This window comes from Sphaerodactylus townsendi, linkage group LG13 (assembly GCF_021028975.2).
Source record: "Sphaerodactylus townsendi isolate TG3544 linkage group LG13, MPM_Stown_v2.3, whole genome shotgun sequence".
Classification (NCBI taxonomy): domain Eukaryota; kingdom Metazoa; phylum Chordata; class Lepidosauria; order Squamata; family Sphaerodactylidae; genus Sphaerodactylus; species Sphaerodactylus townsendi.
The window spans coordinates 42,314,794-42,342,662 of NC_059437.1; the positions used below are offsets into that span (position 1 = coordinate 42,314,794).

The 27,869-nt window shown below is 47.8% G+C and overlaps 1 protein-coding gene across 1 annotated transcript in view; it reads right to left on the reverse strand.

Annotated features, from left to right (window-relative positions):
* The window catches only part of NOS1 (nitric oxide synthase 1), a 211,668-nt gene extending 184,414 nt beyond the window's left edge, over window positions 1-27,254 (reverse strand). Inside the window, exon 1 of the mRNA XM_048514672.1 lies at window positions 27,141-27,254. The gene's annotated coding sequence lies outside the window, so the exon portion shown is untranslated. The remainder of the gene's footprint in view (window positions 1-27,140) is intronic.
* Between the last annotated feature and the right edge of the window lie 615 nt (window positions 27,255-27,869).

Below are 27,869 nucleotides of genomic sequence, written 5' to 3' on the forward strand. Positions count from 1 at the left end.
ACAGCACAAGCCAGCTGGAGAGTAATCATCTTGGGCACTGAGTCACAGCTCAGGGGTAAGGCACCTGCTCGGTAGAAAAAAAAATCTCTGGTCCAGTCTCTGGCACCTTCCTGTGAAAAGATTTCACATAGCAGATGCTGGGGAAGACCCGCCTCTGCCTGAGTTCCTGAACAGCAGCTGCCAGTCAGAGTAGACAACACAGAGATAGAAAGCCACACAGCCTGACTCAACCCGATGTCAATTCATATGTTTGTGAAACGTATGCACATTCACAATGTGTTAACAGACCAGGGTTAAATTAAAAGTGCTTAAAAAAAATAATAATAAAAGAGCTGATTTAAGTCACCGAGAGGGGAACAATGGGTTTTAAATCACATCCGCTGTTTTGAGTGGCATGAATTTCCTAACCAACATACTAAACTGGTTGCCATAACAATTAAGACATAATAGGATTTAACAGAAAACGGAGCCTGCCTTCCCAAGAATATAACCCCAAATCCTCCCATCTCCCAATCCACGTGCCTTTATATACCACACAATCGTATCAGCTTTGGGTGGAGCCGTCACCACCGGGATTATCCTGTGCTGTGGTTGTTTTAAAAGACTTACTCCTCTTCCCATTGTCACCTCTGGAACTGCCTTTTGAAGGAAGAAAATAAGTCACGGGAGGAGAGGGTTTTTTCTCTCAGGCCCTTTCCCCACTTACATTAAGCCCCGTGCTACTTTCCTCAAGTAGTGCGGGGTCCAGCTGCCCTCCCCACTTCAGGGGCGGTGAGAACGCAGCCGCCCCGACACTGCCTCTCTCGTGCCCCCTCAGCACGCGTAATTCCTGGCGCCTTTTGAAATGGTGCCGTTTGACAACCCCACGCAGAGTGCAGGGTCGTGGGGAAGCCAGGGCGCGTGCCAGGAATTGTGTGCGCCAGAAATAGCCCGCAGCAACCCTCGGGCAAAGGTGAGTGGGGAAAGGGCCTCAGTCTTCCATTTCCCTGTCATTTGAATCATAGAGTTGGAAGAGACCCCAAGGGCCATAGTCCAACCCCCTGCAATGCAGGAATACACAATCAAAGCACTCCCGACAGATGGCCATCCAGCCTCTCTCTTTGAAAACCTCCAAAGAAGGAGACTCTGCCACAATCCGAGGTAGTGCATTCCACTGTTGAACACCCCTTACTGTCAGGAAGTTTTTTCTGATGTTTGGGTGGAATCTCTTTTCCTTCATCTCGAACCCATAACTCCTGGTCCAGGTCTCTGGAGCAGCAGAAAACCAGCTTGCTCCCTCACCAACATGGCATCCCTTCAAATATCTAAACATGGTTATCATGTCACCTCTTAACCTTCTCTTCACCAAACTAAACATACCCAGCTCCCTAAGCCTCTCTTCGTAGGTTATGGATTCCAGACCTTTTACCATTTTGGTCGCCCTCCTGTGGACCCGTTCCAGCTTGTCGCTGCCACAGAAAAACACCACAACCAATCTGGTTGAATACTTCCTATTGGAAAAACATGCAAGCACCTGTAAGTGCTCCTTGGCAGCTCTGAGGATTTTCAGTGAAGAAAATGATAAAGGAGGAGGACAGAGCAAAAGAGTCCCTCCACCAGGCCTATTCTCCCCCTCCGAAATGAAGATCCAAAAACTGGATTTGCCCAAAAAAAAAAAGTAAAGGCTTCTAAAATGATCATGTAACTCAATCATCCTCTAAAGACAAAGAGGGGACAGGTGAGAGATTCCGGGGTTTTTGTTCATCTGCCTTTGTATGTGCACAGATGAGGAGACGGTTTTCTTGGAGGCAAAGAATCACATTGCAGAACAGTATGAGGAGCAAGATTGCGAGCCGCTCACCCCGTCCTTCCCAGCAGCAAGGCTGGTAATTGCTTAACAAGACAGATGGAAAGTAAACGGCCGTGCTATTTGGTTGAGTCATAAATATTCATAATAATAAATATGATACATAACCTATTGTGTCATTCAAAATATTTGACCTCCCAAGTCAAATATTTTCCCCATTTTTCCCGTCACACGCAGGGAAAAACAGGCTTTAATTCAGTGTTCAATAGAGTAGCAAGAACGGAGTAATAAGATCTAAGTACGGACTGTTAACACTTTGGGGGAGCAGCATTTAAAAGGTCCAGGATTGCTAATGAGCAAAACTTTTCTTGCTGCGTCAGTCTTTCAAACTGCTCCAGAGATGTCCTGGCTGGTCATCCCTGCAATTCAATTTCTTTTTAAAGTGACTACTCCCATCACTGGGATCATGAGCTTCCAAATTCGACACGCTTGGTCTCGGATGCTGTTTGGTGCAAAAGACACCCCCCGGGAATGTCAACCCCATGGACCCACTTGGCGATTTTACTGAACATGTTCTCTCTGGGTCTATGCCCCGAACCCCACATTAGATGTATCTGCATCAATGCTTACTGTTTTGCCTCTCAGCCACAAAGACTCACAATGCTATGAAAGTCCTTCAGTTTGGGACTAGTTAAGAACATAAGAAGAGCCCGGCTGGGTTAGACTGACCATCTTGTCCTGAATCCCTGCGCTCACAGTGGCCAACCAGTTATGCTGGAGTTCCATAAACGGGGCTTAGAAGCCCTTCCCCCTAATGTTGCCTCCTGATGCTATGATTCAGAAATATACTGCTAAGGTTTCTGTAAGGAGACACAAATGGCCAGTGTCAGGGTTTGATCCCAATACTTTATTTGCAGTGGTGCATCTTCTAAAAGCTTCTATGCATTCCTGGCTATGATGATCATACAAATAAATCTGGAGCCAAAAGACAATCCAGTTATTAACTGAGCACATTTTACATTTGGCACATACCAGTACCTTAAGATTTTCACCTTTGGAATGCGGGGCGGGGCGTGCGCGCGCGCACCCGCAGGAGCGCACTGCCTTTTGCGCACTGCCTTTTGTGACAGGGCGGGAAACCGGGGACCGCCGCAAAAGGCAGTGCGCTCCTGCGGCCACGTGCGCCTCCCACACTGCCGCACTGCCTTCTGGGGGGCTTCCCTGTTTCCTGCCCTGTGACAGGGCGGGAAACCGGGGAGCGCCGCAAAAGGCAATGCGCTCCTGCGGCCACGTGCGTGCTCCCACGCTGCCGCACTGCCTAATAGGGAGAATTAAAAAACCCCGCGGGACACGGGACAAATTGCTTAAAAGCGTGACTGTCCTGCCAAAAGCGGGACGTCTGGTCACCTTACGGTACCTACATCCCATGGTTTCTTCCCTGAGCAAGGCCTCTTCCACACAAGCAGAATAATGCACATTCAATCCACTATCACAATTGTTTGCAAGTGGATTTTGCTATTCTGTACAGTACAATCCAGCTGCAAAGTGCATTGGAAGTGGATTGAAAATGCATTATTCTGCAAGTGCGGAAGGGGCCCAAGAGATGAATAATCCGATTCTCCAAAGCCACATGAAGCTGCTGTCTACAGAATCAGACCACACTGTCTCCTCAGACAGGTAGAGGCTCTCCAGGGTCTCTGGCAGAGGTCTTTCACATCACCTACTACTCCATCTTTACACTGGAGATGCCAGGAACTGAACCCAGGATGCGCTGCAAGCAAAGCAGATGCTCTTACTACTGAGCTGGGGCTGACGATTTACATTCCTGCATACTCTGTGGCATAATTCTAAAGGGGTTATGGAAGTTTCCATTGCTAACAGTATAACACAATATGACATCACTAGCCCCATTCCGTGACATCACCAACCCCATTTCGTAACATCACCAGGGGCCGCCCCATCTGTTTTAGGATTTAGTAAGCTAGGGATCCAGCAACTCTAAGGGGACATGATTGCTTATGGCTAAGATCTCCACCCATCTACAAAAAACATAAGCCTCTCTGCTGAAAAATATTTTAAAATAAACTGTTATCTTTTATTACATTTTTGAAAGATGGGAACTGTGCAGTTAGCCCACCAAAGAAACCTTTATTGGGCTTTATGAACAGTGAATAATGCCTCAGTTCACGTATCTCATCCTTTAATTCTGTCCTATCTTCAAGGTACAGTGTCCCCATCCTCCATTTAAACACACAGCAGTGCAAGAGTTAGACTCAGTAAGAACCTTCTCTCCATCCCCCCCTGTTCCATGTTTAGGAAGTCACACAAATTCTATTCAGCATCATTTAGAGTTTGTGTGCTACTGTTTAAAATAATGACACAGGTTTGGATCTAGCAGAAGAATTCTTGGAAGGGTGGGCTTTTCCCCACCTCCCTGTCTCCCCAAACAGTCCTCTATTTGCTCTGAAGAACATCTTCAAGGGGCAGAAGTGCCTTGCAGAGAACCTGAACTACAGGAGGAGGTTTGCAACAATGAGGGGATAATAGTTCAAGATGGCATCTTTCTCCATTTTACTAGAAGAAGAAGAAGAAGGAGGAGGAGGAGGAGGAGGAGGAGGAGGAGGAGGAGGAGGAGGAGGAGGAGGAGGAGGAGGAGGAGGAGGAGGAGGAGGAGGAGGAGGAGGTGGAGGAGGAGGAGGAGGAGGTGGAGGAGGAGGTGGAGGTGGAGGAGGAGGAGGAAAAGGAGGAGGAGGTGGTGGAGGTGGAGGTGGAGGAGGTATATCCTTCCTTTCTCTCCTTCAAAGGGGCTCACAACCTCCTTTCCCTTCCCTCCTCACAACAAACACCCTGTGAGGTAGGTGGGGCTGAGAGAGCTCCAAAAAGCTATGACTAGCCCAAGGTCACCCAGCTGGTGAATTCCCCAGATAAGCCTCCACAGCTCAGGCGGCAGAGCGGGGAATCAAACCCAGATCCTCCAGATTAGAATGCACCTGCTCTTAACCACTATGCCACTGCTGCTCCCTAGTAGAAGAAGAAAAAGAAGAAGATATATCCTGTCTCATATTAGTGTCTATAGATGGCTTACAAAGGTTAACACAACAATGAAAACCAATCAAAACATATCAATAAAATACAACAATCAAACCAACCAATACAATTTATGCACATTTTAGATTTTGTTTGGCATTCTATTGGTGGGAAAAATAATCCCAACCTACTTTAAGGAGCTGTTACAATGGCTGAGATCATACGTATGAAATACTGTTAGTACACAAAAAAACCCAGTGTTGTAAATTGTTCGGCACGCCCAATGTCAACTCCGCATCCTTTCCTCAGAGCCTCTGGTTATGTCCTGCCTAAAGCTACCTCGTCATTTGCCTCCATCAGCCTGCATATCCCTCCATGGCCTGAAACACTCCATCTCTGGAGTTTTTCCCACTTTCCCCCGAAATCAAACCTACGAGTGTCTGCCAAACAAAATCTAAAATGTGCATAAATTGCACTGATTGACATAATCCCGCGCGCACTGAGTACTGTTGCCATTTCTGCATAGACAAAGGCAGGCGGAGTGGGAATCAGCCAGTGCTGCCCATCTTTGACACTCCCGACGCTGCAGTTTGAGACATTACGGAATAATTCATAACAAGCGGTGATGCGAGAATTCGCATTATGCCTCCCACTGATAACCAATGCAAAAAGTGAATGGAGACCGAAGTTCTCTCAGTCTTTCACTCTGCTGCCATACTTACATCCTCCTCCTGCAAGTTCCCCAGAGAAACTAAGAACCTCCCCTTGGACACAAAAGAAGCAAAGAAGACTAAATGAGGAGAACTAAAGCAATCCCATAAAAGCCCGAGGAAGTTACCTGCTAGTCACAGACTTTCACAGGGCAGCTGGGAGCAGAATAGGAAGTAAAGGTGGGAATCAACACAGGTGTTCACCTTTCCCCTATCAACTAGTTCCTCCTCCTTCCTGGACTTTCCAGTTACGGTAACTGCAAACTTGTTTCCTGGCATCTGAAGGGGGAAACTGCAAGGACGGAGAACACAAGAGCGCTAACCCAGGAGACAAAAAAGCGGTCTCTTGTGCTGCTGAACAACACTCGCATGCAATGCTTCTCTGGCTTCTTGGAGTCTCTATGCTGAGGAATGGTCTTGTTTTTTAAAAAAACTAGACATGGAAGTGATACACATAGAGCAGTGGTGGCAAACCTATGGCACGGGTGCCAGAGGTGGCACTCAGAGCCCCCTCTGTGGGCACGCACAGAGTCACCCCCCTCTCCCCCACACACATCTAGGTTGGCCTAGGCCTCTGGGCTCGATTATTAGCATTAAACCTAAGACCTAATTTTGGGGAAGCAGTGTAGGTAACCCTGTTAAGCGCTGTTAAACCCCACTGATTTTCATGCAAAGAAGAAAAGTGCAATCCTTTACCTGGGAGTAAGCTCGGTTGCTGGCAATGGGGCTTGCTTCTGAGTAAACCCTCCTAGGGTCGTGATTCACCCATTGGAAGAGCTGCATAGTTGCTTCAAAGCAACTACCACCAAGCTTACTCCCGAGTAAGGCATGTCTCAGAGCCAACCCTTTTTTCTAAACTAAACCTCAGCATTCAGGTTAAATTGCTGTGTTGGCACTTTGCGATAAGTAAATGGGTTTTAGGTTGCAATTTGGGCAGTCAGTTTCGAAAAGGTTCACCATCACTGACATAGAGGGTCTTTCTATGCTGCTCTGGGAAGAAGGATTCTGTACTGACCAAAGCAGGATTCCGCAACACAGATCAGTTACACAAACCAAGTTTGTGCGCTTACTTTGCACGATGCATCGTGATAGTACCACAGGGAGGGGGAACAGCCATGCAGGCACTGATGCCCTTTCCCCCATCGTTGGCCAGAGTAACCCTGACGAGCCATCTTTCCTTGGTCCTTCTCCACTTCATCCTCCTGAAGTCAATAGGTGCAGACACCAGGAACCACGTGTGCTTACACATGCTTACATGTGTGCTTACACGCAACCACGCCCTCCCATTCCCAGGTAAAGCCCCCTTCCGCACTTGCAGAGTAATGCATTTTCAATCCACTTTCAATGCACTTTGAAGCAGGATTTTACTGTGCGGAGCAGCAAAATCCACTTGCAAACAGCTGTGAAAGTGGATTGAACGTGCATTATTCTGCATGTGCGGAAGGGGCCAAAGTGGGAAGCCGCACGGTCTGTTTTAGCAGTGACAGTGTACAGGGGAGGGGTGGGGCTAAACCCTTCCCCCTCCCACTTGTTACCCTGCACATGAAACTGCCTTATACTGAATCACATCACTGGTTCATCAAGGTCAGAACTTACTCAGACTGGCAGCAACACTCCAGGGACTCAAGCGGAGGTCTTTCCCATTGCATTTCCTTTTCACATCACACAACACATCACACAATCTTTTTAGCTGGAGATGCTGGGGGTTGAACCCGAGACCTTCTGTATGGGAAGAGGATGCTGTACCACTAAGCCACAGACATTCCCTTTAGGTTAGGCTGAGAGAGTGACTGGCCCCAGGTCACCCAGAAAGTTCTCGTGACAGACCGGGGATTCAAACCGGAGTCTCCCAGATCCTAGCGCAGCTCTTCAGCCACGTCTCAAAACTATCTCAGGTAGCATCATGGTAGGCTTATTGAACTACTAGAACCAGGGGGCATATACTAGAATACTAGAACCAGGGGGCATTCATTGAAAATGTTGGGGGGAAGAATTAGGACTAATAAAAGGAAACACTTCTTCACGCAGCGTGTGATTGGTGTTTGGAATATGCTGCCACAGGAGGTGGTGATGGCCACTAACCTGCATAGCTTTAAAGGGGGCTTGGATAGATTTATGGAGGAGAAGTCGATCTATGGCTACCAATCTTGATCCTCCTTGATCTCAGATTTCAAATGTCTTAGCAGACCAGGTGCTTGGGAGCAGCAGCAGCAGAAGGCCATTGCTTTCACCTCCTGCAGGTGAGCTCCCAAAGGCACCTGGTGGACCACTGCGAGTAGCAGAGAGCTGGACTAGATGGACTCTGGTCTGCTCCAGCAGGCTAGTTCTTATGTTCTTAAATGCAAATTTTTTTTTGAAAAAATAGTTGGTTAAAATCTTGCTAAAGTCTCTGGGATAAGGAAGTCTCAAAAACCGGTGAGAAAGTTGGTGTAATTGAACTTGGCATAAATGGGCTGAGCCGTCCCCTCTCTCACTGCCTCAGCCTGTTCTTGCCAAGGTGACTTTCCATTGTCCATGCCTTCTCTTGCAAAGAAAAAGGCAATTTATCACCTCAATGGTATTTTAAGGAGCACCGCACTTGGAACAGTAACATTATGGGAATATTCATTTTGCCTGGCCGAGAACCAAGAGGATGACAGAGGTCCGATACCTAGGAAGAAAAGCTTCTTTGCATCAGGGCTGGCTGAGATCCCCTCGCTTGATTGTAGCCACCCTCTGAGGATGGCGTGGGTAAAAGACATAACCTGACGGGGACGGGGAGAGGGTAACATCTGCCAGAAACATGTGAAAGACAAACAGGGCAGGAATGAGAATGCAAACCTATCAACGGCCACACTGGAACATGATGGTATCAACCACGTAATGGACACAATAAGTTAAAGACTGAGGCCCGGGACCAGTGGTGGGATCCAAAAATTTTAGTAACAGGTTCCCATGGTGGTGGGATTCAAACTGTGACATAGCGCCAATGGGGCTGGGCTGGGCATGACGGGGGCATGGCTGGGCATTCCAGGGGCGGGGCACTGCTGGGCGGGGCTGTGGCAAGGCCGCTGCCACTGCACCAGTCCTTGGGCAGGAAACAAATGCACGCAGGCGCAGGCTGCCACGCACGCCGGTGCACCTCCTGCTAGACTGCTTCAAGTTCTGCGTGCTGCTGCTGAGAGGAGGGGCGTAACTAAGGCAAAAATCACATGGCAAAATCACCAATTAGTAACCCCCTCTCGGCACACACAAATAATTAGTAACTTACTCTTGGGAACCTGTGTGATCCTGCTGGATCCCACCTCTGCCCGGGATATGTGATCTGTGAGCACAGAGAGTCAATTGGCTGCACATACTGTAACCACAATGAGCCAGCCAATCACACTGGTTTTCCCATCTGATCAGCGAGACAGGCCTCTGCCTACGAAGCTGTCTGGAATAGTCACGCCCACTCAAGCACAGAAGTCCACCCCAGTAGAGTATTTATTTATGCTATTCACGGGCCACCTTTGTACAGAGACTCAAGGCAGGCTACACAAGGCAAGCCAATACAATCTACAGGATGGGACATCCCACAAGCTACGTGTTGGGAACAGGACTGCAGAAATCTGGAACGCACAATAAGCATGAACGCATAGCGAGGAAGCAGATTTCAAGCTGCTGTGCATGTGGGCATCTGCTGGTTCATTTATTTACGCAGTGCTTTCTCCAACAATGAACTGAATGTTCACAAAAGAGAGAAGGAAGCCCCCCTCCAACAAGCCATAACAGAAGCAGAACTATCAAAAACCACCCTAAAAGTCATTAGAAAGCACTAGCACACTTCGAATGCCATCTTAAACAGAAGGACACTGCTCTAAGAACTCCGTAAGAGCCCAGGAAAGGCTCTCTGCCACAAGTAGGGCTTGAAGCTTGTTCCCCACGGCCCCACCCCTAAAGAAAAAACAAACCACCGGCCAAACATGACTGACAATAACCAGAAATCAGAAGAAAACCCCACACCCATTCTGAAAAATAATCTGGAAATGTATTTTGCCGACATCCAGATAAAGTTTTAACTGAGCCCTGTAACAACACTTGGGACACTATCCTTGCGTGTTGGGACCTGATGCTGTGCTATAAGAATAGATACTTCTGTGCTGAAACCTGGAGGATCCTACATAAAACTGCTGGAAGTAGTGATGTCTACCGTGTTTCCCTGAAAATAAGACAGTGTCTTATATTAATTTTTGCTTCCCAAGATGCGCTATGTCTTATTTTCAGAGGATGTCTTATTTTTCCGCTCCACAGCTACATGGTCTGGTGTTCTGTTCGACGGGCATGATTCCAAACAAAAACTTTGCTACGTCTTACTTTCGGGGGATGTTTTATATTTAGCACTTCAGCAAAACCTCTGCTACGTCTTATTCTCCGGGGATGTCTTATTTTCGGAGAAACAGGGAAGCATGTAAAGGAAATGAGAAGACCACCCAGCAGGGGGCGGGCAAGTGGTCAGGTAGAGAGGGTTGTAAGGTTAGAGACCCCTGCGTCCTTTCCTGTCACCTCTTGTCTGTCCTTAGACAGGTATTCTCAGATCTAATTTCCTATTTCTCAGAAGTCTTCTCTGATTAGAAAGGTTGCAGCAGGCTACCTCTGTTTGTCTTTCCTATCTGAAATGTAGTTCCCCTAATAAACATTTACTTTTAATCCTTTAATCAGTGCACCTGACACCCCTCTGCTCAGTCATCTGCCAACAAAATCAGCATGCAGAGAAATGCTGGAACTATATTTCCAGCTTTGTCTTTGGGCTTAGTTGCGATGGAACTGCAACCAGCCGCTGATTGAAACAGAGCATCTATTGCCAAATCACACTGCTGTAAAGCCACAGTAATGGGGCCATCGAAGCACACTGCAGGAAGGTGCGGTAGGACAGAGTGACCGAAGCCTTGAACCCGGCTGTGGCAGATGCAAACCTCCTTGCCATCTTTGCCTTACTAGGGACAGGGACCATCCGTCTGCACTATGCTCAGATCTAGCACATACCACAAATGGTCCAGAAGATGACCAAGTCATTCTGTAGTCTACTGCAAGGAATACATTTCAGAGCTCTACTTTCTACTTTGCCCCATTCTATGCTGCTCCATAGTACATTACCTGGAAAGGGCCATGGCTTGGTGGTAGAAAATCTGCTAGGCAGACAGAAGGTTCCAGGTTCGATTTCTGGTATCTCCAAAGGACAAAGTGATGCGAGAAACCTCTACCTGAGACCCTGGAGAGCTGTTGCCAGTCAGAGTAAAAAATGCTAACTTCAATAGACTAACCGTCTGACTCAGTGTAAGGCAGCTTTGCCTGTTCCAATGATCCTTATGCCTTCCTGTCAATCATCCATAGCCCACCCACGTAACTCCCTAGAGTCACTAGACAAAGATTGACAGCTCTGCTGGGGGGAGAAAAAGGGGGGAGAGAGCTGTCACTGAAGATCTGGAAGCAATAACCAGGATGCTCGCTTGACCAGCGAGAAAAAGAATCCCAACTCAGGCATAATATACAGTTACTTATGATGTTACAGTTTACATATCTAAAAACATTGCATATCTACAGCTATACAATTCTAAATTTATTTAAACCATTTTAACAACTTGGGTAGAGGTGTTTAAGACCTCTTAAAATAGTGTAATATTTTTCTATGTATATAAAATTATATGTATCTTTCTATTAGCTTTTTTCTACATATAATAACTGAGAATGCAGCTATAATTAATTAGATCGTTCAAATGACCAATGATTAAAGTTGCTTTTATTCAGTATGCTACTTAATAGTAGTTTATTTGCACCAAAACAATGAAGAAAATGTATAAGATTGTACATGCAGATCCATGTAATAATATTACTGTTTTGGAATATTGCTGTTTATGTTTGCTAATTTTTTTCATTTTTAATTCTTTCCTCCTTTTCGGTAACTTTTTCCTGGTAAAGAAAAATTATAATAAAAAAAAGAAAGAAAGAAAATGAATTCCACACAGTCCAAAAGGGCCGGGAGGATTCAAGTGCAGAAAGAAGCAACATAAATGTGCTGTTTGTCTCTATGATTTAGCTGCAAACAGCCTTGAGCATCTTCTGATAGGAAGGCAACCTAGAAGCTTCTAAACCTATACATAAATAGGAGAAATAACAGAAGGAGGACACTGCACATGGAAGCTGAGCACTACTTCGTTCAAAGGGCCATGCAAAGCCAATTTGGAAAAAGCTAAAACTAGACCTGGGTTCTGTGGAATAAAGGAGCGCCAACAGCAGGATGCACCTGAGGGGCTGGATGGCCATCTGTCAGGAGTGCTTTGATTGTGTGTTCCAGCATTGAAGGGGGTTGGACTGGATGGCCTTTGGGGTCTCTTCCAACTCTATGATTCTATGAAGGCTGACATCACAACTAAGCATCCCTGGCCTCTGCAGAGGTCCACAGTCCAGCCCACTGCCAACCAATGCCATCTGCCCTGCCTGCTTCCACAAGAAACAGGAAGTGACCTCACAGCCCCCTGCAATGTCACCAGGTCTCTCCAGTGACTTCAGTCTCCCATGCAAGTGGCCCTCAAAGAAACAGCAAAATGAGATTCTTGCGTTCCTCTTATCTGGATCGTCCTCAGTGGGAGAGCAAAAGTCATGTTATACTCCCGTTCCCAGGAGGGTATGTGTGTTCATGCACATGAAGAAGAATTGGTTTTTATACCTCGTCTTCCTCTAGCTTTAAGGAGTTGTAAAAGGGCTTGAAATCCCCTTCCCTTCCCCACAACAGACACCTTGTGAAGTAAATGGAGCTAAGAGAGTTCCGACAGAACTGTGACTAGCCGAAGGTCACCCAGCAAGGTTCATGTGGAGGAGTGGAGAATTAAACCCAGTTCTCTAGGTTAGAGTTCTCCACTCTTAACCACTACATCATACTGTGCACTACAAGGGGCAAGGTCACCAGAAAAGGTGGCTTTGGATACCCTTCCAACATCAGCCATTAAAAGAGGATAAGGAATCAGACACAAACAAGGCCTTTTCCATGTCCCACCACAGTCTGAATGGTCACAGCCAGTAAAGGGAGAACTCTTAGACAGGAATGTATCACTTACGAATGCTGTTAAAGCGCAGCACAATGGGAAAAGCATCATTTTTAGCACCAAGGCCCCTTCTGCACATGCAGAATAATGCCCTTTGAATCCACTTTCACAGTTGTTTGCAAGTGGATTTTGCTCTTCCGCCCAGTAAAATCCAGCTGCAAAGTGCATTGAAAGTGGATTGAAAGTGCGTTATTCTGCAAGTGCAGAAGGGGCCCAAGTCATTCCTGCACTGCCATACAGTTAGACCATTGTTCTGCCTTCTGTAGGCAAGTTTCTTCCAAACTGCTTGATAAGATTCTAGCAGGCAGCTAGAGACTGAACACGTTCTCATCTAGTTTCATTTTTCAGATGCTTCCTTTGCGTCTCTGGTAACTTTCCAACTGCCCAGGGGTAAACATCTTGAGCAGACGGCAAGCACCAAGGAGCCTCGGAGACTTTGCGTTTAAGAATGTCTGTAATGAGAAAGTAGCCGCAGTGCAAAAAAAATCAGCTGACACATGGAGCAGTTTAGACACAGGCTATTGCCAGGGGAACAGGCCACGGGGCCTCCCTTGGCCACCCAACACTCGGCTCCCCATTCCCCCAACCAGAAGAAAAACAGAATTACATGAATGGACTCATTTTGGATAAATCCATCTTGCACTTTTTTTAAAAAATAAAACCTGCTTGATGCTCCAAGTTTTGCCTGCAGAAGATGGATCACTTTTGTTTTCAACATTCGCGGTCTCACACGACCTTTCTTGGAGTAACTCAATTCATCCAGTGAGGGGGTCACAGAAGGACCACTGAACTGTTTACCACCCTGGGGCCACATTATGGTAAGTGAGAGAATTGTGCCTTGCTTAGTTTCAGTCTAGTATTGATAGCTCAGATGTTTCGAAGGTTTCCATCAGTTTCGCCAGCATGGCCAATTGGCCATGCTGACAGGGGCTGATGGGAATTGTAGTTCCTGAACATCTGGAGAGCCGCAGGTTCCCTACCCCTGGCTTAGTCACACATAGGACCTTGTATGTCCTGAAGGGAATACCAAGCAAGGGGGGGGGGGAATATGGTGGAGAAATACATTAATCCACACTTAAGAGACTAGAAAGGTGCATGGGGGGAGGCGATAAGGTTCATATCTTTGCATTCTTGCTACCAGATAGGGCACACCCACATCTGTGCATTAGTGGCACATCAAAATACCATGTCACAGTGACTCAGTGACAAGGAACATGCTTCTTAGCTGTCAGGTTTATCTCTAGACAGCTCCAACTAAAGTATCTCAGGAAAAGCCTCCAACTAAAGTATCTCAGGAAAAACCAAGACCGGAGAACTGCAGCCAATCAGAGCAGAGGATACTGGATCACAGCCCAGCATCATATGAGGCAGCTTCATACTTTCACACACATTTACTACATTAATTTAGTGAGTACTCCTGTGGCAAGAGATGACACGTAGGGTGTCAGAGCCACAATACAGCACAGTAAGAGAGGAAGCACTCGTCCCTACAATGACTCTGAATTGCATGAGCTAGACCAGGGGTCTTCCACCTGCGGCTCTCCAGACGTTCATGAACGACAAATCCCATCAGCCCCTGCTAGCATAGCCAATTGCTGATGGGAATTGTAGTCCATGAACATCTGGGGAGCTGAAGGTTGCAGACCCCTGGTCTAGCTCATGCCGTTCAGAGTCATTGCAGACCCCTGAGCGAGACAGTTCAAACAAATTATCTTGGGGCAGTTGTATCTTATGTGGAAACAACGTAGGGAGAGACATCAAGACTCCAGGTGACATGGTTTTGTCTGCTACCACCTGAGAAAGAAAGGTGATCATGGAAGGCAGTGCTTCTATTCTGATGCGCCGAAGGCCCTCCAAATCAATAACACTGTCCGGAAGTTGTGATTTATTATTACCCTTTATAGAGTCCCTAACAAATGAGTGCTCTCGTGCTTTCCCTGTTCAGGCACTCACAAAGGGTTTCTCTTGCCCTTCACCACTGGGCAGAGGAATTTCATTTGGACTTTTATCTCTAGGGATCCATCAAGAGATAAGACTTCCTCCTATGAATCTCAAAGTGGCACTTATCGATTTTCCTCTCCCACAAAGTGACAGGAGGTACAGAAGCAGCCACGAGGCAGTTGGGAGCTAATCACCTGCTCTTCCAAAGTCAAAGCCGGCATCTCCCTAAAAAAGCAACGATTGCATTAATTGACCAAGTGCTCCTTGACAGAGCCGGCCAGGAGGACCTCTGAGCGGTCCACAGTCTCCTTCCCCACAATCTGATCATCTCTTGGCACTCGTTCAGAACACTGTCCTCTTCACACAGTGCTGTTGCTTTGATGAGGCTTCTCCCCTCAACACTGGCTTTGCTAAGTTCAGTCAGGTAGACTGTCTCTAGATCAGTGGTTCTCAACCTTCCTAATGCTGTGACACTTGTTGTGGTGACCCGCAACCAGAAGTGGAATCCAGCAGGTTCTCACAGGTTCCTGAGAGTAGGTTACTAATTATTTGTGTGTGTCGAGAGGGGGTTACTAATTGGTGATTTTGCCACGTGATTTTTGCCTTAGTTACGCCCCTTCTCCGCTCCTCAGCAGTAGCGCGCAGAACTTGAAGAAGTCTAGAAGGAGGTGCACCGGCGTGTGTGGCAGCCCGTGCCTGCGTGCATTCGTTTCCTGCCCAAGGACCGGCGCAGCGGCTGCGTCCTTGCCACAGCCCCGCCCAGCAGTGCCCCGCCCCCGGAATGCCCGACCACGCCCCTGTCATGCCCAGCCCAGTCCCATTGGCGCTACGCCACTGTTTGAATCCCACCAGCATGGGAACCTGTTACTAAAATTTTTGGATCCCACCACTGCCCGCAACCATAAAATTATTTGTGTCTTGGTTCCTAAGATCATCGAAAATATATGTTTTCCGATGGTCTTAGGCGACCCCTGTGAAAGGGTCGTTCGACCCCCAAAGGGGTCGCGACCCACAGGTTGAGAAACACTGCTGTAGATAGCCAGGAAGACAGAGGGAGGAGAGCATGACTCAGCACTTCAGATTTGGAATTGGCTACCCCGGAAGAATCAAGCCTTTATGAGGGCGGAAAAGTGGGGTATACATTTTGTAAAATAAAATTTAAAAAATAAGCTAGGCTGGGTTACAAAGCCAACTCTGGCAGTCAAAAGAGAAAATGCTAAAGACCTAACCCTATTTTATGTTTTACGGTTGTTTTCCACATAGACTTTCAGTCAGATGTCCTAAGTTTCTTGCTAGGAACTCCGTTCTCAAGTATGTGGGCCCCCAATTCCAGGACAACTGGAAGAAGAGGATTCTACATTTTTCTGACAGGACACAGCACACTATTTATCCTTCTGAGTGCTGCACATGAACTGATAGGTTACCCACAGAGCCAACTGTAAGACTATCACCTGATGTGGTCCAGTTTGGAAAGAAAAAGGAAGAGGCAGACACCCCTTCTTTCTGTCATTCCAATCTCAATTGGGGGTCCAGATGTTTGAGAATTAAATTCCTAGCAGGGAAATCACAGTTGATATCTGATAGAAGTACCCAAGGAGAACAAGTAGATGCTGGTTATTTGCTTGCACACACACATACACACACCCCTTTAAAGTGCTACCGCAATTTAGAAACTCTGCATCAAAATTCCAGTCCATCACAGTTCTAAATCATAAGTAAAGGATCACATAATCAACAATGTTTGCACTACCAAGTTACAATCCCTGTGTTTACACAAATGATGCTATCTTACTAGTCAAGTATTGACAACTTTCCACCGGTTCATTACTTAGGTTAATCATATTATCTACTAAATTGCAAGTGGAATATTAATTCCCAGAGAAATAACTGTGTTATTTGCTTGTGCGCCCTCAGACGATGGTTCCATTCCAGCATATCTACCTGCAAATAATCTCTGTTGTGGGAATTATTTTTGAGCAAACATTAACTCCTGGTTTAATAGTTGTGACATCTAAAAAAAAACCCCAGGTTTTATTGTTACAAAACCTTGGCAGACTAAACTCTCATTTCATTGTCTGTTGCATTTTTATCCCAAACTTCTGCAAGGAAGTCAGCATGGCATAACTTCCCTTTCCACTTTACCCTTACAATAACCTTTGAAGGTAGTGAAACTTATAGTAATTGACCTGCCCCTAATCAGCTAGAGCCTCCCTGGTTCTATTCCAACAGTATAACCACAACAGCACACTCGTTCACACCACCCATCCAAAGAACACTTATGAAGAAGAAGGGTTGGTTTGTTCATACACCACTTTTCTCTACCTTAAAGGAGTTTCAAAGTGACTTACAATCACCTTTCCTTTTCCACAACAGGTACCTTGTGAGGTAGGTGGGTTTGAGAGAGCAACTAGCCCAAGGTCACCCAGCAGGCTTCATGTGTAGGAGCAGAGAAACAAATCCAGTTCACTGTTGTGTCCGCTGTTCATTTAGTGGAATGGGGAATCAAACCCTATTCTCCAGATTGGAGTTCACCAGACTTAAGCAGCACACCACAGTGGCCACTATAAGTCACAAGAATAATGTTATATCTGAAAATATATTCATTTTCATTTATACTCAGCCTTTCTCCCCAATGGCAACCCAAAACAGCTTACAATGTTTTCTTCTTCATTTTTCCTCACAGCAACCCTATGAGGTAGATTAGGTTGAGAATGTGCAACTGGTCAAAAGTCATCCAGCAAACCTCTGTGGCAGACAGGGAATAAAAACCTGGGACTCTCAGATCCTAGTCCAACACACTGGCTCTCTAAAACATTCATTGTGCAGTTACCCATAAACAGATTCCAGTTCTCTTGATCTCACTTAATTTTTGAAACCTTAGCAGGTGCAGTAATGAAATTATCTCAGACTCTCATTCAGGCGACCATCTCCAATAAGGTCCCTCAACATTTTCCCTGCTTATTGGAACTGTCCCTTTTCTTGCTATTTTCTTTTCCTTGGAAGACAGCTCCAATTCTAGAAACAGTTTTCCTCTCCTTTTCTTCTACCAGGACCCCAGAGAGAACCGGTCATGTATATAGAAAACATGGTCTCAAAAGAGAATACGTAACCTGAAACAACATCTTCATCTGCTTTGACCCATTATAGTTGGTCTATGTTGCCTTGACAAGTTCCTTAAAAGTCCCGGGTCCAGGATTTAGAGCCAGATTTATTTCTGTACAGGTTCAGCCTTTACCCTTAATCTGGCATGGATTTTAATTAAGATACTGCATTTTATAGTTTGAACCAACGGCTCTTAACTTTAACTGATGCCTTTATGATTACTGCTAAAATGGGTTTTTTTTCTGTTATTTTATTATGTGTTGGTTATTGGGTTTTAAAAAATAATTATTGCAACTGCTGTTCTCAGTTTAGCGTAACCCACTCTTCAGTAGAAAATAAATTATATGAATTGAATAAATAATTAGAGTCAGTGATCAAAAAAAAGGGGGGGGGGAGACCCTATCACCCACAGACAGCAGAACCAAAAAGCCTTGAACACAAATCCACGAACAGCTTCTGTTAGGACCAATCCAGCAACACACAATAGCGCACAAGCTTTTGAGCTCCCCAGAACCCATCATCAGGTCTGACGTTACAAAGTGAGGCCCCTTCCGCACATGCAGAATAATGCACTTTCAAGCCACGTTCAAGGTACTTTGCAGCTGTGCGGAATAGCAAAATCCGCTTGCAAACAATTGTGAAAGTGGACTGAAAGTGAATTATTCTGCATGTGCGGAAGGGGTCTGAAAGAGGGGGGAAAGCTGATTTTAGCTACAAGGAGGGGGAGCTTAATCACACCAAATGCATGCCAAAACAGATTTTGTTGTTGAAAGTTAAGTTTCACAGGGGTGCAACCTGGTTGATTCAAAGATATCTGCAGGCTTAAGCATCTCTAAGACACAACGGCAGGGCCAACACTAAGTAGAAGTCCAGCAACACACCCAGATCGAATTAACCTGACAAGAGGGGATAAAAACTTTACCTGCTGAACTGAAAATAAGCAAGTGCACTCATCTGGGAGAGTTGCTCTCTGAGATACGCAGGATAGTGCAGAACAATCTGCTCCCAAACATGTCCCAGTCTGTACTTCCTGGTCAGGACATAATGTCTTCTCCTACGACATGAAAGGACACAGGGAGACTTGAGGGAGGGGTGCAGGGTGTTCATCCAGGGGAGAAGGGTCCGGTAGGGATCACTGAAAAGAGGCGGGTTTGAAGAGAGACCCAAGGAGGCAGAAAAGGAGGGGGGGGAATGGAGAAAGCAGAGAAACAGTACGGAAGGGCGAACAATATTTTGTGGATCACACAGCAGAGCTGAGTGTTGAAATGGTTAGGTTTTCATGTACTACGGATTGATATTTTTGGCAGTTGTTAGAATCTTGTGTTATTTGATGTTATGTTATTATTATGCTGTGAAATATAAGATGTTATTATGCTGTTACAAATTGTTACGATGCTATAATGCTGATTTGTGTTAGCTGTTAACCTGAGATGTTGGACCAGAGTCAGGATTTGTTGTAATTGACGTTGTTTATGCCTAGTGTACTGATATGCTGTTATTTACTATGTTGTACACTGCCCTGAGCCCTTCGGGGAAGGGCAGTATATACATCAAAAGTCAAATCAAAATCAAATCAAAATGCAACTGCGTAGAAGTGCAAGGGATGTCAGGCCTGCCACAATCTCCCCCCCCCCCCAACACATACTCTGTTGTCCTCAGCTGAAATTACTCCCCCAGGCTTTCATTAACTTCAATTGGGGAAAAAAACAACAGGCACTTTGCCTAGGTAGGGAGAAAATAGCAATTGGGAGGGGGGCGTATCGCAGTCTCAAGTCAGCTCCACGTTGGGTACCTCACAGAACAGGTAATTTCGAGACTGAACTTTCTGCGACTGCTGTTCAGTTCTCAACAGGTAACCCACACCTTTGTTTCAAACAAATGGTGGTTCAGAGTGGGTTCCTTACTACGCGGCTGTTAGCATATTGCTGTAATTGGCTGCCATCAAGCCTGCAATGCAAAGAAATAGTTATCCATCCATTAGATTAGACTAAGATCAATTGCTGGTTTGCCTGCTTTGGGGCATTGAGTGTATTACAGGATCATGTACGTTACTCAAATGCCTTCTAAGCTTTTCCTTGCGATAAGAAAAGCTGAACGTCAATAGATAGATTGAAGGAACTGTAGCTAAGATTGCAGTGTTTAGAAGAGGAGAGTTTGGATTTATACCCCACCTTTCTCTCCTGTAAGGAGACTCAAGGTGGCTTACAAGCTCCTTTCCATTCCTCTCCCCACAACAGACACCTTGTCAGGTAGGTGGGGCTGAGAGAGTTCTGAGAGAACTGTGGCTAGCCCAAGGTCACCCAGAAGGAATGTAGGAGTGTGGAAACACATCTGGTTCACCAGATAAGCCTCTGCCACTCAAGTGGAGGAGTGGGTAATCAAACCCGGTTCTCCAGATTAGAATCCACCTGCGCTTAACCAGGATACCACGCTGGCTCCATGTTTAGCTTCACAACACCAGAAAACTTTATCATAACACTGACCTAAAACACAGAACACTCTCTCCCAGCTTTTGGGTGGGATAGAGTTTAGAATCAGAGCACATGTTGGCGTGCAGTTCTCCGGTTCAATCCCCAGCATGCTCTTCTGTCTAAAGACCCTGGAGAACTCCTGCCAATCATATCAGATGTGAATGATCTAGGGCAGCGTTTCCCAACATTTTCGACGTCACGGTACCCTTGACCTCACTCTTCATATCTCACGGTACCTCTGCCACCCCCCTCACCTTCCCCTCTCAGTGCCCCTGCTTACCACCATCCCCCCACCTTCTCCTCCCAGGGTGAAGGGAAGCACTGTGAAGAAGGAAGTGGCTGCTGACCTTGCGGCTGGTCCTGCCCCCTGGGCCAGCTCCATGTCCTTGCTGGCACCGGCAGAAGACACCACAAATGTGAGGGGGGCTGGTAGCGTTGCCGTGGTACCCCTGGGACATGCTCACAGCACCCCTGGGTACCACAGAACCCTGGTTGGGAATCACTGCTCTAACCCCTTTGCAAAATGGCACACAGTCTCCTCACAGAGACCAAGAAGCCAATTCACCATTTCAGACTAGCCTGATCCTCAAATGAACAGTCCAGAGGTCCTCAAACACAACCTGTGGTATCTTTACAACCCTCCAAACAATGCAAGTATCTTCAGGACCAGAACATGGTCAGGCTGGCCATTTAACTTACCAAGAACGCTCCAGGCAGGCCACTGACCTGCAGGGTCACCGGTGGCCAGGAAAAAGCACAGCCACACCTCAGAACCTAGACCAGCCCAGGAGTCACTTGGCTCTGGCCTTTCAGCAGCAGCTATTGGGGTCAGCTCACCAGCTGTCCCCTCAGTGCTGCTACTGGAAAGAACAGGCGTGCCAACGCAGTCACCGGCATGGTTGCAGTAGAGCTGAATGGCCCCAGCAGAAGTGGCTGGCAGTACCACAGGTGCGACTCAGGTTGGCTTTTTGGAGGGGCCATTCAAACTTCTCGATGAACCCCCGACTCAAGAAGTCAAGGCTACACTAAGAATAGTAGCCACCTCTTACCGCAGCTTTAATCTCTCCTGTTGAAGTAAAGGACAGCATCACCACACACTTGCTTCCTCCAGAGACATGTATCTCCCTCATGGTCTACCTGGGGCCCTCCTGTTTATGGCAGCCATAGAGGAAGGGAGCAGAACTTGAGACGATTGCATGGTACAAATGGTAAAGGTGCAGCCATCTCTTCAGCCTCTTCTGTGGGTGATTTGAAGGCTTTTTTGCCCACTGGAAACTGTATTATTACCAGAGAGAAACCATTTTTGGCATCTCTGCTAAAGTTAAGCCTTCAACTATTACTTTTAAATTTGTAGCAACAAACGGTAAGCAGCCCAGCGAATGCAAGCTCAGTGTCAACACTAAGAGTCACACAGCACCTTGGAGAATATTTTTTTGCGACCCTTCTGTAATTTGTAGCCTAGCATGAAATCGGGCAAGTCCGTTCCCGCACAAGAACCCCTCGTTTTCATTTCGCCGCTGAGTCACAGACGTTACCTTGGCTGGCGAAATGCTTGCTTCTCTGGAAGTCGTTTAAACTGATGCGTATGGATTTCATACCGCTGTATCTAGTCATTTGGGTAAAATATTCCCCCACCCCCAACACAGCCCCCATTTTCAGCTACCGCCATGTTATAAGCAGAAATCTGCTCGGCAGTGACAGACTAGCGTGGATTGCCATCCAGAAACTGTTCTGATAAAAAGATTGTCAGCTGATGTGTATATTGCCGCCAGTCTATTCTGTTTGGTTTTCCTGGGTTAATTCCTTTTGTAATGTATCAGCAGGGTCGTACCACTCGGAGGGACATAAGGGGTCAAATGTCCCCAGACTGTGGCCATTTAGTCACATGGGGAGTGGAAAACCGCCCCCACACCCCTCCTCCTACTCCCTGGGTCCGTACACTAACGTCAAGACCTGGTGCAAAAAGAGTTGCTTGGTCGTGGTGGAGGAGGGTGGCTGCCCATACAGGGGGGATGCAGATTTTGCACCGGGCTACATTTTCCCTAGATACGCCTCTGGTATCGTGGTGCCCTTTTGTAGAAAGGCAGGATATAAATGCTCAAAATACATAGATAAATCCCCATGGTCCACATCAGACATGCTGGATTACCTTTGGAGAGCCACAAGAAAACAGCAGGAAGAGTGCAATGTGAGGTATTTATGTATTTTATCACTTACCTTTTTTTTTTGCCAAGAGTCAAGATGGATCACAGAATACAGAGGTGGACCTGAAGTTAGAAAAGAGCCTAGAAAGAAGGGTTTGCCAGTTCTGAAGATGTCAGAACCTAAGCATCAACCTCTTTTCTATGGGCTTTTCAATCTGAGGGCTCGGGGTCAGTCGATGAATACCTGGCCAAGGCAGGTCTTCAGAGACAGGTGGAGAGCTGCAAGAGGATTTCGACTGCAGATCTCCTTTTAAAGCCTTCCCACCCACGCATCCCAATCCCATGAGCATTTTCTTTCTCCAGGCACTAAATCACTTTTGGGGGGGAGAGGGGGAGAAGGGGGGAGAGGGGGGAGGGGTAACAAATCAGGAAGGAGACTGAAGAACTGACGTTTGAAGGATTAAAATGAAATTGACATTATTTATGGGGAAATTACAAAGAAAGTTATTTGGCATCTAGAGGATGGTGACTGGAGCTCTTTGAGATGGGCATCCGTGCATTAAAGGAAGGATTCTTTTCACACTATTTTCACACTCCCCCCCCCACCCCATTTGTTATATTTGATTCAACGACCACAGTGACTTCCATTGTTCCTTGCTTCTTTGTCAGCAAACTGTATTAACTCTCCATGTAAAAATTACAGCAGTTTTCCTCTCTTCCTAAACCTCACGTTCTCTCCTTTGCATCCCCCTACGCAGTTGCGGGGAATTTAATCCCAGTAGCAAAAGGAATCCCTGGAGTTCTATAGAAGTGGGGTTTGAATACACAACGCTCTCCTGCTGGGAGAGCCGAGTGCTTTCAACATCTGAGGGGGAAAGGCTAAGTTAATCCCCATCATGCTTCAGGTTAGTCACCCCCTTAACAACTCCATCAACAGCCACCTACTCCTCCATGAGGAGAAGCAGGCGTCTATGGCTGTAGGCTTCCTAGAGCAGTTGCTTGACGGTGGTACAGGTGGGCAAGATGGCTCCTTCCCTACAGCAGTCACCCTGGAAACCTGTACACTGGGCACGTACATGATGCCATTTTAAAGGAGCAAACTCATTGCATAGAAAGTGGCTGCCCAAGGGAGGGATACTCTGGCCAAAAAAGCCCCTGGTCATCTCTCATTTGGACACCAATTTCACCACTAGATGGCGGTTAGGGTCTCTTCCAACACTCCAACACACGCCAGCTGGGTGACCTTGGGCTAGTCACAGTTCTTCTGAGCTCTCTCAGCCCAACCTACCGCACAGAGTGTTTATTGTGGGGGGTGGGGAGGGAAAGGAGATTGTAAGCCCCTTTGAGTCTCCTACAGGAGAGAAAGGGGGAATATAAATCCAACTCTTCTTCCTCTTCCACACATACCAAATAATGCACTTTCAATTCACTTTCACTGCACTCTGCAGCTGAGCGGAATAGCAAAATCCACTTGCAAACAATTGTGAAAGTGGATTGAAAGTGCATTATTCTGCAAGTGCAGAAGGGGTCTAGGTCACCACTGCACAACATTTCATTTAAACAGGACCAGTTATTCAAGCGCAGCCGCTACTTGTGCTAAGCTGGACTTCCAGCCACCACCCACGCAGACTACCAGACTTCGGCCTTTGAACTTAGCACACGCTGTTGCTTGGCATGTGCGGCATGCCGTTCTAACGAGAAGCTGTGCAAATGCAAAGTCCCACGGACCAGTTCTTCTGCCTTTCCAAAGTCTACATTTAAAATCAGGCTTTTGAAACGAATCCCATTGTTCCTCACAGATTTTATTCCAGCGGAGCTCTCAAAGGCCCAAGTGAACTTCTATACCAGTGTGAGGACTGTGCTTTGGCAGGGACAGAGAGCAAGACATCAACGGTCCTGCTGACCAGGAGCATTCCAGGCCGGCAAAGAAGGGGTCATGCTGTAAGTGTGAAGATTATGCTTCACACTTTGGAAACAGCGGGCCTTCCTACAGTGGAAGAACCACCACACTGAAGCATCCAAGGCAGCAGGTGGGGCTGATAATGGCACAGCAAGAGGCCTGCCTACCTGTTTCTCAGCTTGCCCAGGTGAAAACCATTCATGGTATTATGAATGGACCTCCCAAGTACTTTCTTCAAAGTTCTGGCATCTGAGGGGAGGAGAGGAGAGGGGAGGGGAGGGGAGTTTGGATTTATATCCCCCCTTTCTCTCCTGTAAGAAAACTCAAAGGGGCTTACAATCTCTTTTCCCTTCCCGCCCCCTTACAGCAAACACCCTGTGAGGTGGGTGAGGCAGACAGTCCTCCGGAGAACTGTGACTAGCCCATGGTCACCCAGTTGGCGTGTGTTGAAGTGCACAAGCTAATCTGGTTCACCAGATAAGCCTCCACAGCTCAAGTGGCAGAGTGGGGAATCAACCTGGTTCTCCAGAGTAGAGTGCACCTGACCTTAACCACTACACCAGTGGTGGCGAACCTATGGCATGGGTGCCAGAGATGGCACTCAGAGCCCTCTCTGTGGGCACGTGCAAACAGAGTTGTCCCCACCCACCCCCACACATCTAGGCTGGCCTAGGCCGCAGCTCGATTATTAGCATTAAACCTAAGATCTAGTTTTGGGAAGCAGTGTAGGTAACCCTGTTAAGTGCTGTGAAACCCCACTGATTTTTATGCAAAGAACTAAAGCGCGATCCTTTACCTGGGAGTAAGCTCGGTTGCTGGCAATGGGGCTTGCTTCTGAGTAAACCCTCCTAGGGTCGTGATTCACCCGTTGGAAGAGTTGCACGGTTGCTTCAAAGCAAAGCCACTGACTACCACCAAGCTTACTCCCGAGTAATGCACGCCTTGGAGCCAACCGTTTTTTCTAAATGAAAACCTCAGTATTCAGGTTAAATTGCCATGTTGGCACTTTGCGATAAATAAGCGGGTCTTGGACTCCGTCTTGGGCACTCGGCCATCACTGCACTACACCATGCTGGCTCTCTCTTAGCCACTACACCACACTGGAAAAGATTCCACAGCTAGCCACAGGGTGATATAAATTTCTGATAGAGCAGTTGTCCATCAAACCCACCAGTTACAAGCCGTGCACAACTGGGGTCGTTCCAGATCAGCCATCCTGCCACATCCTGTGGCCATATGCAAATAAACTCCATTCATTCCTTCAGTACAGTCTGGACAGACCTGATATTCCAAATACAGAATCTACAGTTTGTACCAATCAGCTCAGGGGATGTTCGCACCTGCACCTGCACAGAGTCCCAGAACAGAGTCTCCATTTCATCCATAATCACATGTTGGGAAGGCCTACTTCTTCATTACTCTGATCTCAAGAGCAGAAATTAAGGGGCAATGCAGAATTAATTAATAGACTTTAGGTGACCTTGAGTACATGTGTGCTGGGTCAGCCGTTGCCAAAGAAGCCAAAGAACAGCCAGAGAATTCCCAGCTCTTATGTTCTCTTGAAACCTGGACTAAGTCTGTGCACATATGGATAGCCTTGCTCCAGAAGCTGGAAGGAGATACCAAGATTGCATTAATTAAAAAAAAAACACCCCAGTTCAATACTAAAACAGAACGCATCATCCCCAGCATTTGTACAGGGCCACGACGGTCAGGAAAACTCACGCTCAGTGCCCAACAGCCTTTGCTGCAGGTACAGACACGGTGCCAAAAGCCAGCAGTTGAGAAATCCACCATGTGGGCTCGACCTCTCCTGTGCACATTCAGCTCCTTTCGCCCACTTTGCCACACTTCCGTTCCCCAATGGCCACAGGCTCACAGCACTGGACAAGCCAACCCTCAGGGGCACGGATTCTTCCCTTCCCCTTCCTTCCAAGAAGCTCAAGGAAGCACGCATGGTTCTCTCCTCCGCAGTTTACCCCACAGCACACTGGTAGTCAGCAGCATGACCTTCTTGGAAGGGTTTTAAACAGAGGCTGTGTGGCCATCTGTCAGGAGTGTTTCGATCGTGTGTTCCTGCATGGCAGGGGGTTGGACTTGATGGCTCTTGTGGTCTCTTCCAACTCTGTAATACTAGAAACATGGGCTTGATCAGAAAGAGCTAGGATTTATATCCCCCCCCCCTTTCTCTCCTGTGAGGAGATTCAAGGTGGCCTCCAAGCTCCTTTCCCTGCCTCTCCCCACAGCAGTCACCTCGTGAGGCAGGTAAGGCTGAGAGAGTTCTGAGAGAACTGTGACTAGCCCAAAGTCACCCAGCAGGAACGTAGGAGTGCGGAAACGCGTCCGGTTCACCGGATAAGCCTCTGCCACTCAGGTGGAAGAGTGGGGAATCAAACCTGGTTCTCCAGATTAGAATCCACCTGCTCTTAACCACGACACCACGCTGACGGGGTAGGCTCGCAACTGTGCCCCAAGCCCCGGAACGGTCTGAAAGTGCCACACCTCTCTGCCATACACTCCCCCCTCCAGAGCCTGCAGTTGTAAAACTCCTTTTCCAAAAAGCACACCAGGAAAAAAAGCAGACCGCCGCCCGCCCACCCCCACCCCCCCGCAAACACTTCAGCACCTCCCAAGCGAAAGCTAAGTCAGGCGGGTCAAGGCAAGCGAGCCCCCTCCCCATCGAGAGGAGCGAGGCGCCGGGGGCGGGCCGGGGGCGTGCAGAAGCCCCCCCCCCCTCCGGCAGAACACACGTGCTATATTTGGAAAGCCGACCGGCAGCTCAGGGCACAAGCTGGGCTGCCGTCGAGAGGCGCTCCCGGCCGCGCGCGCCAAGCCCCGGTGGGGTGTGAGGGGGGTAGGGATGGAGAGGGATGGAGGGGGGTGGAGGACGCCCCTCCCCACCGTCCCTTTCCGCCCCCCCCCCTCCGGGACGGGAGAGGAGGAAGGACCCGTCCCCGCCTGCCTGGCCCTTCCCTCTGGCTCCTCCTGCGCAGCTCACCCGCTCGCGCCTCGGCTGCCCGTCGGAAGGTCCTCCTGGCGCTGCGCCTCCGAGAGCGCCCCAGCCTTGCCTGCGCGCTCCCGCCCCCCGACGGCCAGGCAAGTGCTGCCGCCGCCCCCGCTCGGCTCGCCTTGCCTTGCCTTGCCTTGCCTTCCACAGCGCCTCCGTTGCCCTCTCGCCGAACCCCCGCGGGGACAGCCGAGGCCTCCCCTCCGCGGGCGGCTCGGCTTCTTCGCTCTCTCCCCCGCGGCAGCGTGACCTTTTCGCCGGTGCGTTCCTGGGCGGGCGCCGCAGCCGGGAGAGCTTCTGCCCCCAGCCAGCCACCCACCCACCCCTGCCGGGTTTCGAAGACTTCCCCAAGTAGGCGACTTGCAGGCGGAAATCCAACAGAAGAAGCGGTCTCTGCCGCTTCCTTTCCCCGTGCGCGTAAAAGGATGATAAGAAGCGCTCTGGTAAACCTGAACTGGGCCCAGTGCTGGATTGAGCTATAGCACAGGTGTCAAACTCGCGGCCCTCCAGATGTTATGGACTACAGTTCCCATCATCGGGGATGATGGGCACTGTAGTCCATAACATCTGGAGGGCTGAGAGTTTGACACTTACAGCAGGCTGACGCCTAGGGGCTCTGGCCAAGGGGTATTATCTTTTTGACACTGTCATAGGGGTATGTATTTTATGTATGCATTTTTCCCATCACGACTGTGTATAATAGAAGAAGAACAAGAAGAG